This window comes from Diadema antillarum, unplaced genomic scaffold, assembly GCF_040938485.1.
Source record: "Diadema antillarum isolate AM-2024a unplaced genomic scaffold, OU_Dant_1.0 seq00000481_RagTag, whole genome shotgun sequence".
In the NCBI taxonomy this organism is placed as follows: Eukaryota; Metazoa; Echinodermata; class Echinoidea; order Diadematoida; family Diadematidae; genus Diadema; species Diadema antillarum.
In genome coordinates, this window is record NW_027271445.1 from 490,251 (window position 1) to 503,021 (window position 12,771).

General features: G+C 35.8%; 1 pseudogene; it reads right to left on the bottom strand.

Annotated features, from left to right (window-relative positions):
* Positions 1 to 387: 387 nt before the first annotated feature.
* LOC139733501 (uncharacterized) lies at positions 388 to 4,077 on the bottom strand (annotated as a pseudogene).
* Positions 4,078 to 12,771: the final 8,694 nt, after the last annotated feature.

The following is a 12,771-nucleotide window of genomic DNA, read 5'->3' on the forward strand; positions in this document are numbered from 1 at the left end:
CCACATGGGCTCAAGGAGCCACCACAGGGTTTGTCATGCAAAGGTTTTATTCCTCACGTATAAAGGTATAGATGTACATACAATTTAACCTGACCAGTCTACTTCTGGATCTATAGAAGATTTTTGACATGACAAGAGTTCTGCCCCCCCCCCCCCCAACCAGATTGGGTTTTTGTTGGTGACCGGGGGGGGGGGGTTGAATCAACCAGCCATGAGAACTCGGCCGCCGCTCGCGCAATTGCCACGAAAATTTGCATGTATCTTACCTGTGGCGTGCTCTACCAAAGTGTGAAAAAAAATCAAACACTTTCATTCTTTTGATTCTATATTAATTAATTATACTAATATATGCATGAAATCACAAATTTTGCTCTAGATAAAAAAAACTTAAGCTCCTAGAATCCTAAATTTTGGTTTAAATATTCTCTGCAGCAAGTCCTCGTACTTCCCCTGGGACAGCTTTGGGGCACGTTGATACAGCTGTCCAGGCAATGGGGCATGCACCCTGTGGCGACGACCCTGACCAAGCGTTAGAGTGAAAAACTGCTCCTGACAGTGAGAACTTTTGAAGAACACATTGTCTGGGCAGTCCTTCATCACTTTGACCTGTTTGAACTTTGTCCAGTCAACAGGTTCACCCTCATCTGAGGATCTGACCATAAGGATCCCAAGTGCTTGATAATGTGAGTATGCCTTCCAATCTAGGACATCACAAGTCTTGACACACTTCACGGTATATGGCCCTACATCTGACACGTTTCTGGCCTCCTTCATCAAACTGGCCAGGTGAGATGGGTGCACAATTTCAGGGGCCTGAGCAACCTTTTGCTCAATGACCGAGTGCATTGAGTCGCACTCGCTCTGCCCATGGTTTGTATCGAAGTAGTGAAATGTGAATGTCTGAACATGCAATGACTCCTTCAGGAAGGCTCTTGCCATGGCTGAGAGGACAGAGTTTTTGTTCTGTCCACCACAGCCGTCACTCTACAGATGTACAGATTCGACCCCTTTTGCATCGACCTCTCACAGAAAGTCAAGCAAGTAGGTAGCTATCTCACATGACCCACGCTTTGTGATAGTTTCATTGGACAGATAACATAGTCCCTCTTTGGTTCCAAGATTGTACACTGTGAAATTATAGTATGCGAGCCTTCTCTTGTAAAATATCTCGGCACGATTGCTTTTGGGCAAGTATGAAACTTGCTGCAGGTCGAAAGCTGCGCATGCATGTGACTCATTCACTTTCTGGGCCTTTTCCTTGCTTTGCCCTTTGAGTTCTCGCACCTTTTCAATTTCTGCATGGTGGGTTGTGAACATGTCATAGATTGCTTGCTTTGCTTCACCTTCTAGGGTCTCATGATTGGCGCAGAGCCTGCACATATCTTTCTTGGGCCTATGGATATGGTAGTTCAGATCTTTGAACACTCTTTTGTAAGTTGAGAGGGAAGCAATTTTCCCTTTCTCTTTTACAAACATCATGTACATTTGATTCTTTGTCAAGTCCGGCGCCACATAGATGCACATGGAAGAGGAGCGGCAGTAGTGTGAAGGGACACGGGGGAATATCTTTAGGTGGTTCTTGATTTTTTCCCTTTGTTGAGGATCAACATTGTGTGCCCCTCCTCTCTTCTCCCCCTCTACTAGCCCACAGTCATTTGCCATTTTACTAAGGACTGTTCTCACTTGTCGGTCAGAGATTCCAAGAGTTGTCAAAAATAATTTCCGACATACCCTCTTTGTAAGTCCATCAGCAGAAGGCAACATGTAGGTTACAGACTGTTTCTTACGCCCAGCCCCTTGGATGGGCTTACAAGACATGTGACGTGCAAGCCACTCTCTTTGGCGAGTCAAGTTACCTAGGCTGACAGTTCATGTTAGGTAGATCTGAGTATCACTTATGATTGTGAGAATGAAGGTGAAGATCTAACGTCAATTCCTGATAATCCGCCACTTGCGAGTTATTCCTACTCTCATTCAAATGCTCTAATTGTTAAGAAATTTAATTTCAAAATATACTTAAAAAATGTTTCCCACCCGGGTATCACTTTTCATTTCCAAATGTTATTTTTCAAATTTACGGTGTTTAGCGCCCTCTACGCTTCCTCTTTTCAAAATATTTCAAAAGAAGTTATTTAAAATTTGTTGATTATCCCTCTATCTAAACACTATACATACATATTTTATTTAAAATGGTTTAGAGCAATGAGTGGTTAGAGAACGCCCTCTTATGTTTTAATAGCTTCCTTTTCAATGATAACATGGTTTTTACTAGGTTATTACGAACTCTGTGTTTGTCTCTAGTTGACTCACACAATTTTTGAACTTTAATTATGCAATATTGACTTATGCAAGGTTGACTGTATAGGCTAATTTCTTTCAATGATCAAAAGACAAAAGTTCTCTAGCTCAGCGCAGTTTGTACCTCTGGGTTCTGCTCAGTCTGCTGGTTACTGGATGATTGCCTTGTCATGTCATGTTTGTGCGGTTATCATAGAAATATAGTGTTAAAATGAGGTTTGGAGAAAAACTTCATTTCGGAACCACTACTGAACTATCCCTTTAAGTCACAATAAAGTGATAATATGAAACATACACATGAGGTTGTGTTTACAGTTCTAATAACATTTCTTCTTATAATGCTGGTGCCTGCAGCGATCCATAAATTGCTTGCGGGTGACGTTTCCCACAAATTTCATTGATTTGAAGACCAAAAGCATCTGTTAAGATAAAAACACAATAATTGGGTTACAAAGGTATTTAATTATGTGCTACCTCTTCTGTCCCTGTTTTATATGGCACAAATGCCATTTTTGTAAAATTTTCAAAGTCTAGGGGTGCAGAATTACCCAACAATAATTGTTGATTAATACCACATTGGTGAGGAATGTGGAATATCAGCAAGTTGGTCTAATGACTATTACAATAGCACAACTGGACTGAGTGGATAAGTATAGGTTAGGGTATAGGTTTGGTGTTAAACCTATTAGGCATAAATTAGCATAATTTATTCATGTGAAAAATCTTAGGGGAAAACTAGCAATACAAACTTCAAGATTACATTCCATTCTATCGGTGTGCAAATTTTTGCAGCGATTGCGTAATCCACTGCCAAGATCAGATTGACCCCCCCCAGTAAAAACGGGGTCAAATAGTCCAGTTGGAATAGGGTTAACGCTAATGATTAGTGTCGGGATCGATATATAGTGAGAATCAGGGGTGGATCCAGGATTTTGGAAAAGAGGGGGCACAATTTTCAGCTTGCCTGACACACTTTTTTCTACTGAGCGCCAGCTATTTCAACAACAAGTAAGTCTCGTACAAGCAGTAGGTATTTGCAGTTTAAACTTCAAGACCTTTTTTCTTTTCTTTTTTTTTGCAAAAGAGGGGGCACAATGACAAAAATCGTACAAAAAGGGTACATTTTTTTTAAGATAGCGCTTCAAAAGGGGGGCACGGGCCAGAAATGCCCCCATCTAAATCCACCAGTGTTAAGAATTGGGATTGTCTAGGGAAGTTGGAATTTGGGGCATCACATGCTAGATGAAACGGATTGTATACAAAATGGGTGAAGACCAAGTGGCAATAAAGCATTTCAATGTTTAGTGAGAAGGGCTTGTGATGAAAATTAGTAATGATATGTTGGAAAAAAAAAACAACTTACAAGTTCTGGGTAGGATTTTCTTTCCTCCAGCTTTTTTGTCTTATTATTGGCACAGATGTTCTTAGTCCGAGAAAGGACTAAATCCTCTTCAGAAGCCGTCATCACCTTGAAAATAAAAGAGGTTTCTAATAAAATATGTGTTCTTAATTATCCACACCCATTTACCACATGCCATAATAAATTCTGTCAGTTAATTTCCAAAACAGCATGAAAATAAAACATTAATTTCATGGCACATTTCATATCAGATTTTCTTAGAGATGCAAAGCTTGAGCATGATGTTATTTTTAACCCCTTGCACTAGGATTATCCTCTAAAAGGTTATTGACCCATGCCCTCCTGGACAAAAATGAGGTAACAACAAGAAATTCCGAAGTGCTTGGTTACCTGCTCCTCTGTAGGCTTTCTGTCCCCATTTTCCTATAAATGATAGAAACTTGTAAATGATAAATTTTAGTACATTAAAAATATGCTTCACGGTGTAGTTGACTAAAGGGAGCAGACCATAATTCTCCCCCCATGGCCCGGTTATTCTGAAATGCTTGCCAGAAGTTGAAGTTCATCAACCCTTCTGTTTAAGCCTGGAAAACTCACAAAATCAATTTGTGTGAGAGTAAGATCCTCACTGAATGGACTAAATTACAAAATGCTCTTATTTCAATTACACATCAAATTAAACATTGCTGCTGAGTAATCATCATACTGAAATAATAGTATATTTGTAAATTGTTCAAATAATCATCAGACTGAAATAATAGTATATTTGTAAATTGTTCAAACTTTTTGAAGGAATATGCCAAAAATTGTATTAAGAACATTAACCATCAATCTTAGATCATGATCAATTCTCTGTAACATGACATCACTGGGTTACCTTCATAACAACCACAGCTACCAATAATCATAGTAGTTAGAATTATAACCTGATATATCAGAAATATGCAGTTATTTAATCCTTGACTTCCAAACTATTTCTACATCGGACTTCAGATACCTAAACCTATTAAATCAGGAATATCTATACCAATCTAAATCCCAGTGGAGCTTTTCTTCCCGTACATAAGAAGGAAAATGTAACTTCTACCTTCTACTGGCATAAAACTTTTACCAAACTTAAACAGAGGTTGAATAGTTATAAAATGAGTAAACTCATTAAAAGAAGAGTGCTCTATATGATTATTTTAACTGTGTTCATGAGAATTGGCCTACATTATTGGAATTGACTGCTTTCACTTTCCCCTTCTCAAGATATTCAATTTGCACTTTCAAACTATCAATCTGCATCTTAAGGGAATCAAGTTGTTCCTCACGTGCAGACTCAGTGGAGTAGGTCTTGACGTTTTTCTGCTAAGAATGTCCAAACACTTTACTTCTGGATTTCTTGCCGTGTTTGTACTCATATCCTGATTCATGAATCCATTTTCTTGCCTCTTCCAAGAGTTTCCCTCTATTTTGCAAGAGAAATGGATTTTGTAGTGCAAGAGAACGTGCAAAAGAATTAATACGTTGCTGATAGGAATTCAGTTTTTCAGAAATGCAAAATATTTTTGATCGCTCCTCAATTTCACTCTCACTAAGGCTTGCTTCTGAACCAGTTACACGAGTATGTGGAGTAGAAGGCGGGGTTTCTCTGCTTACAACTATTGTACCATTGATTACTTTCAGGCTTGACTGCAATGTGTGTTTCTCTGGGGTGGCGAGTTTGAAACTTTCTGCTGCTTTAGTGTCATTTGCTGAAGTACTTGTGTGTTTCTCTGGGGTGGCAAGTTTGAGACTTTCTGCTGCTTTAGTGTCATTTGCTGAAGTACTTGTATATTTCTCTGGCGTGGCAAGTTTGAGACTTTCTGCTGCTTTAGTGTTATTTGCTGAAGTACATCTGGGTCAAACAAAATGGAGAATAATTTTCTCTTTGTCCGCAAATGTGTATTTCTCTACATTTTTGTCCACATAATCCGAAAACTCTTCATTGAAAACAAGTAATCGTTCTAGTGTGTGGTGCTTGGACACATATTTCTGCATTCATTGACAAGGTCCTGCATGTCACAGACTGAAATAAGTTTCTTTTTCAGTTCCTTTCCATCCTCCACAACTGTAGCAAGAACATGTACAGGAATTTGGCCGGGAGTAGTAATGTCCTATAAAAGAGAAGGAATAGGGAGAAAAAAAAACCCTCAGTTGAGCATTGAAACAAGAGCCCCAGTATGCGAAGTTTGCTGTTAAGGCCCCTTTTCCCCCTTGAATGCACATATCACTCTGCACATTTAATACTAACATATCCACACACTCAAACATGTATACACAAAACATGGCAAAAAAATTGCTCCAACCTACAGGACCCCTAAAATGTCACATTCTCTCAGTTCAAACAAGCAAATTGTTCTGGTTATATTTAATGCACGTTGCAATTGCATTTGTTAAGGGTTGTTTGACATGTAAGGTTTAAATGTCTTGTTCTGAATAGTTAATGAGATACGTAGCATACAAAATGTGCCCTGTAATTTGGAGAAAACATTGCTATACTGTATACGCTATAATTTTCGCGTACATAAATTTTCGCGAATTGCCGCCGTCACACATTTTCGCGAGTGGTTAAATTCGCGATTGGGGGACCAGAGAAAATATGAAGTGGCAAAGAAAGTGTGAATTTTCAACTTACTAGCAAATAAGAATGATACTAGTTATACACTGCATGAAAAAGACTTGCCAAACTCTGCAAACTAGTAAGTTAGAATTCAACATTTTTGAAGTGGTTAAGTCCATCGCGCTAGATTTCTGACAAGTGGTCCCCTTGCGATAATGGATTGGCTCTCTACAGTATTCGTAAGTAGACGTGGACATGCGTAAACAAGCTTAGCCAGTATGGTCTGTTCGGTAAGCCGTGACATGGTATACTAGTACTGAAATGTTCGTATCATCAAGGCAAGGGATTCATTTTGGAAGGTAACATTTTCGCGTGTTGTTAATATCGCGAATAGCTCCCGACTCGCGAAATTCGCGAAAATAAAACCCCCGCGAAATATATAGCGTATACAGTATCAGAGAGGACATTTTTTTTTTTTAGACTGGGAAGAAAATACCATAAAATTGTGATAAAGAGTGGTCAGTTACAAAAATTATTATTCTAAACCCATTAATAAAGATAAATAAAATAAATTCACCTACTTATAAGGAGAAAACAAAACTATATTGAGTAGTTGAGACCCAAGTGTGGTGGGGTTTTTAGGGGCACATTGCAAACATTACGCACTGCTAATATTAAATGTACTGTGCTGAAAAAGCAGCCCTTTTACAATAGGGTGGAGACAAAATCACCATTTGTTAATGCCAATAATGTACCATAAAGAGATACTTCTCCATCTTAAATGTTGCTTTACAATGATAGAATTAACAAACTGGGAGAAAAAAATGAATCCACACTTATGATGACACAAAATCAAACTTATTTCATTTAATGGTTGCATTTCAGTGCTTTTACGTTGGAAGTAGTGAGTGGACGAAGATGACTCCTTTCCTCTTTGGCGTAGAAATATAACATTACAAAAGCAAACTCAATTATCATTTTCATTTACCTCATATGAATCTGTTACTCATTGCTACACAAAATAAGACTACATGAAAAGACTCAATAATTATTTTCATTGGCATTGCATCACCTCAATAATGCTAGAAATAACCAAAAAAATTATACTAGTCCGAGAGGAATCTGCCCTTTGATGGCGCTACAAAATCATATACCCATGGATTCATGATACATTTTGAGTGGTTCCAGTTTATAGCCGAGGTAAAATTGGCAGTCTCAGAAACCTCACTATAATGGAGGTTCCTTGTATTTTATTATACAAGCACATTCAATCTCACCAAAACACGTTTAGGAATTTTATCTTGAACATTTTATCAACAGCTCTGGTCAATTTTTTTCTTTATTATTCTTATAGTTTTATGTTCATCAAGCAGGGCTTCTTGTGAATGAGAGGACAAAATGTACTAAATTCATTTTAATGCAATTACAAATAATTTATCATTAATTAATTACAAATTCAGACATTTTTTACACAGTACACTGTACATACCCTATTGATACATTTTTGTCCTTTGGGGAGTATACTGCCACAATATTGAATTGTAAAATGTTTTGTTTTTTCAATATATAACCCTAGTAACATCTTTTCAGTGTGCTTGTGCATAAATCTTCACTACTATGCCATTTATGTGTCTTCATTTTATTCTAATTTCTTTTGTTCATGGATTTCTACTAAATGTGTCAAAATAAATGTCCTCTCCAAAATCGTCGAATACCAAAGTTATGGATGCCAATTAATCAGACAGAAAGACCATGAAGTATTCAATGTGTGATAAACAACATAAAATGGATATGTACTATAAAACAAACACAGAATCATCTATGTTCCTTGAGCTATTTTACAGTTTTCTTTCTTATTTAATGGAAATGAAACAATTTAATTATGATGCAAATAAATATTTTTCATCAAACCCCTCTGTATTATAAAACACGTAGTAGTTATGACTGTAGAGTGTATTTGATCAAATTTATGTCATATTTGGTAAGAATATTTTATTTATAAAGCTCAAATTTAGAAGTTTATGAGTAGGAAATTACCATTCGGAGAGGACATTTTTATTTGACATCTGAAAATAAAATGTAGAAAAGCAAATGAGGAAGCCTTGATATGTAAATGATAGACAGGTATTAGCACTACTGAGAATATATCTAGGATTTAAAACATTCACATTTCCTAGGAGTACTGAAAAGGATGCTTTTTGACGGAATTGAAATCTTCAAAATTCAAAAGTGCACTACAGAAAAATTAAACGAATATGGCTTGAACAGATATGTTATATGTGTAGGATATGAGTGAGGCTTTATTGAGGGTATTTCATTGTTCTAGTCCTGAAGTCTTAACAAAACTTATTATTCAATTGTTTTCGGAGAGGACATTTTTTGATGGAATATGCATCTCATTTACACTTCTGTACCAAATTTTTAAACTAAGTCCTAAAATCACGAAACATACAAACTGCAAATGTCCTCAATTCATTTGTCCATTCAGATGCAATATAATCATATTATGGTGATTAGGGCAATTCCGCAGTTAGGTGGACATGACATGGATAAAAGAAATGTGCCTCTTTATCTTACTCTTTAATCTAGGTATCAACTAATGCCATGGATGTTCACCAATCATTAAGGTCTTTCAAATTCAGTAGATTTTATCTTTCGTATTGATTGATTTCGCGAGATCTAAAACCATCATTTAAAATGTACATGTGGGACTGGGGATGCTGAAATTCACTTAAATGCAAATTACAGTGGGTTCCTTTGAAATTTTTTCCTCAAAGTTTTGCTAAAGGGTAAAAGATACATACATTTAAATACTCCAGAAGTCATGTGACATTTTGTCAATTACAAAAGGGTGAAATGACCTGCGGAATTACTCCGGACAAATGTAATGTTACTAACCGTAACGTTACTAACCATGCTTTTGGGGGTCTAGCTAAGAAATTATTGGTCGAACTGCTAAAAAACATTGTGTGAACATTTGTCATGATGCAATAATTGAAATTAATGCAACACTTTGTTTGAAGTAACTTGAATTTTTGCACACTTTTTGTTACAAGACATTGATTTTTATGTCATGTCCTTTTTTCGTAACGTTACTAACCAGCCCTTTAAGTTGCCATAGCAATGCTATTATTTCTTGGATTGTATTCATTCTTTTCTGTATCATAAACCTGGGAATGATGAACATGTTTTTGACATAATTTTGGCTTGAAATGAATAAATGGTAATTTAGTAGTAAAAACAAATATCTTAATTTGTTCAAATGTAACGTTACTAACCGCGGAATTGCCCATTAGTTTCATAGATGCACACTCTTATACTTTGAAAAAATCAAATGAGACTGAAAAAATTACCAAAAAATGGCTCATTTTGACATATTTTGAAAAATATTCAAATTGTACCTGAAAATCTTTTGCTGTTTAAGGTCAAGGTAACTGGGCCTAATTGTATGCAACAAAAGATTTTGTATGTACACCATTTTTACGCAGGATGTTCATAATGTCCAAATTAACAGTGTGTACCCTGACTGTAAAACAACCCATATGCAGCTTGTTTACTTTACATTGTAGTATACTTAAATATTAAAGAGGTTTGTGTTCAATTGTGCCTCTCCTGAACTTTGAAAGAAGGATATTACAACTAAAGCACTCTTTCGTAGATGAAATGGCATATTCATCACTCTGACAGTAATTTGCCTGCAACATATATACCTTCAGAAATAGGTTCTTGTTTTCGTTGTCACTTAGATTTTTCATGAGCAAAATGTATTACCGTAATCTCTCTTGACTGATGGCTTCTGGCTGTATTTGACTCCACATTGATAGAATCTTCTGGCTGCCTTGCATTGCTGGGGGGAATGGCTGGAGTAGCAGGCTGTTATGAATAAATAAAAACGATGTTTTCAATAATTAATCTTTACAATTTCAACTATCTGTATGAAGTCTTTCTCCAGTACAGTGATGCAATTAGAATAAAATATTCTAAGTAATAATGTAATTCTTTTTTTTTTTCAAAGTGTGTGTTAAATGCATGACAGCCATCTTTCTGGTGCACTTCATTCCATCCAATGATCAAAAAGTCAAACTTTTTGCGATGCTGTAAAACTGCCACTCTTTGTCAATTTATCCCTCTCCACGAGGGTTTTAAAGACAATGATTATGAGCCAAAGTACACGTCTAACAATTATTAAAAAGAAAATAAATGTCTTTAAAGCTATATATGTCTCTGTGGATGACAATTAATGGATATTGCAGTACAAATCTGAATTATTTGAAGTAATTTTCTTGCACTTTCTGAACTATATCACATTATCATTTTCAAACTTTTTAGTGGTTCTCTGGCAATCCCTGGAGTTCTAGAAAGATAATAAAATAGTAGGTAACACAATGATTTCCAAGATACAAATTTTCATGCAACCTCTCTTGTACAGTATAAGCTTACCTTTTTTCCTTCACCATAGCTACATCTGCTACAATGAAATGATGAAACCTGCATTAAAGATCATTTAAGATGAAGTTAATCACAAAATTAAGGAAATTAGGAAACAATAAGATGTAGCCTACGATACAGAAAACTTTCATCGGTTGGGGAACAATATATCATAAGAGAATTAAGCTTCAACCAACCTTTATATTTAAATGGCTAGCTTTTGTCCACAACTGTGGACTTTCTCAAGCCGAATGATTCTTTTACACCTTTGCTGCCTGAAATTATAATGTTCCGTACGGAATCATCTCATTTCTTTAAGGAAACCGACTTACCTCTTCTCTGATCCCACCCTCCTTCCCGCTTCCCTTCTTTTCATTAGGGATTTTATTTCCTTGTTCTGGTGAAGGGATGATTACATGGTGCCACGGACGGTCACATGATATGGGCTTAGTCTGGGTTGCAGACCCCTTTTAGAGGGCTTAGTTTCACCACTTTTTCTTTTCTTGTTAGATTCTTTTCGTATTAATTCCGGGTCTGGTGACCAGAATAGCAATTTTAAAGGAAGAAGAGGTAAGGCATTTTCCTGCCTGAAATAATAATAACTTCTTCTTTCAGTTCTGCTCAAATGTGTTTCTGTAGCCTACATTTCTTTTTATCAATATGACAATGTGAAGTCCTCAAATTTGTTACATTTGGTCAGAATGGCAACATGTTAGTTTATTTGTATATTTATCTTAATTTTACCATTCAAATGGGCACTACTGCTGTAAAATGTACACTTTCTAATGGCGAAGGTTGGTTTATTCTGTGCTGTAACAATTAAGAAGGGAAATCTACTTAAAAGGTAGTAGTAGCCCTCATTTGTAAGCTGGTGTTCTCACCTCTCCATGAAATTTCTTCTGCAGATGGCTTATCTCTGACATTTTTAGATCTCAACTGCTCCCAGTTAAGAATAAGAAACAAAAATCAAACTCACATGTTCTTTAGAACTTCTTTTATTTTCTTTGTTTTTAAAGCATCTTCCTGACACTTTAAAAAGGAAACCCCCTTATTTTTCCATGAAACTTTGCCAGATTGCTGTAAAATTGATAATTTGATAATTTTACATCATGACCTTTAATTTCAAATTGCAATAAGCTAAATTTCCTTTCAAAACCAGAAACGATCAATATTTTGGAAATGAGGGCTACTACCTTTAACACACCAATCTGAGAAGGAAATAAGGATAAATCTACATTAGTGAACCTAAATTCAAAATTTTCAAATTGAAATTTATGTTGACTGTTGTATGTCATAATGAAGAAGAAAAGCTGCAGTTTAATAAAATATATATGACTTGTCATGAAAATATAAAATTTTTTGATAAATTTCCATGGAACTGGAAAAACACCATCACACCTCGAAGGGACGGAATTAATAAAAATCATAAATTATGTTACGAAATATCAAAACAAGATCTTGAGAAAGGAAGTTTCTTGTGAGAATACCCTATGCAATAGGATTTATTCCATTATATTAATTTTCATGTAGTTATTAATTGGTCATAATTGGGTTAAAATTTTTACTTTTAGGTGCAAAATTGCATTTTGGAAATTGCATTTTGGCCCACTTGGACACAATGATTTTAGATTTATATCCAAAAGAATAGGAGTTTGTAGTTTGTACATTAAGATCCTATAAAAAATCAATTAATTAGGATCTTAACCCTAACTAGGCCGGGCTATTTAGGTAGTTGATAGAACCGGGGGGGGGGGCCTCCCAGGCCCCCCCTCCAGATCTCGGCCGTCGACCGCGCGATCGCGACGAAAATTGGCACATACATTGCCTATGATGTAATCTAAAATACCATGAAGTTAATTTTTCAAAAAATTATCATTTATGCTAAATTATGCTAATTTATGTATAATGATGCATGAAATCAGACTATGTGGTTTAAATTACAAAATAAAGCTCAAAACAGGCACATTTTTGTGTAAATATTCTTTTTAGTGTCCTTAGCAAATGTATTTAAAAAAAATTGTGATATCAGAAAAGTATCTTATTGTTTTTTTGAATTTCTAATGTATTTCTTTGTTTTTCGACTTTATGTTTTTCATTGTTT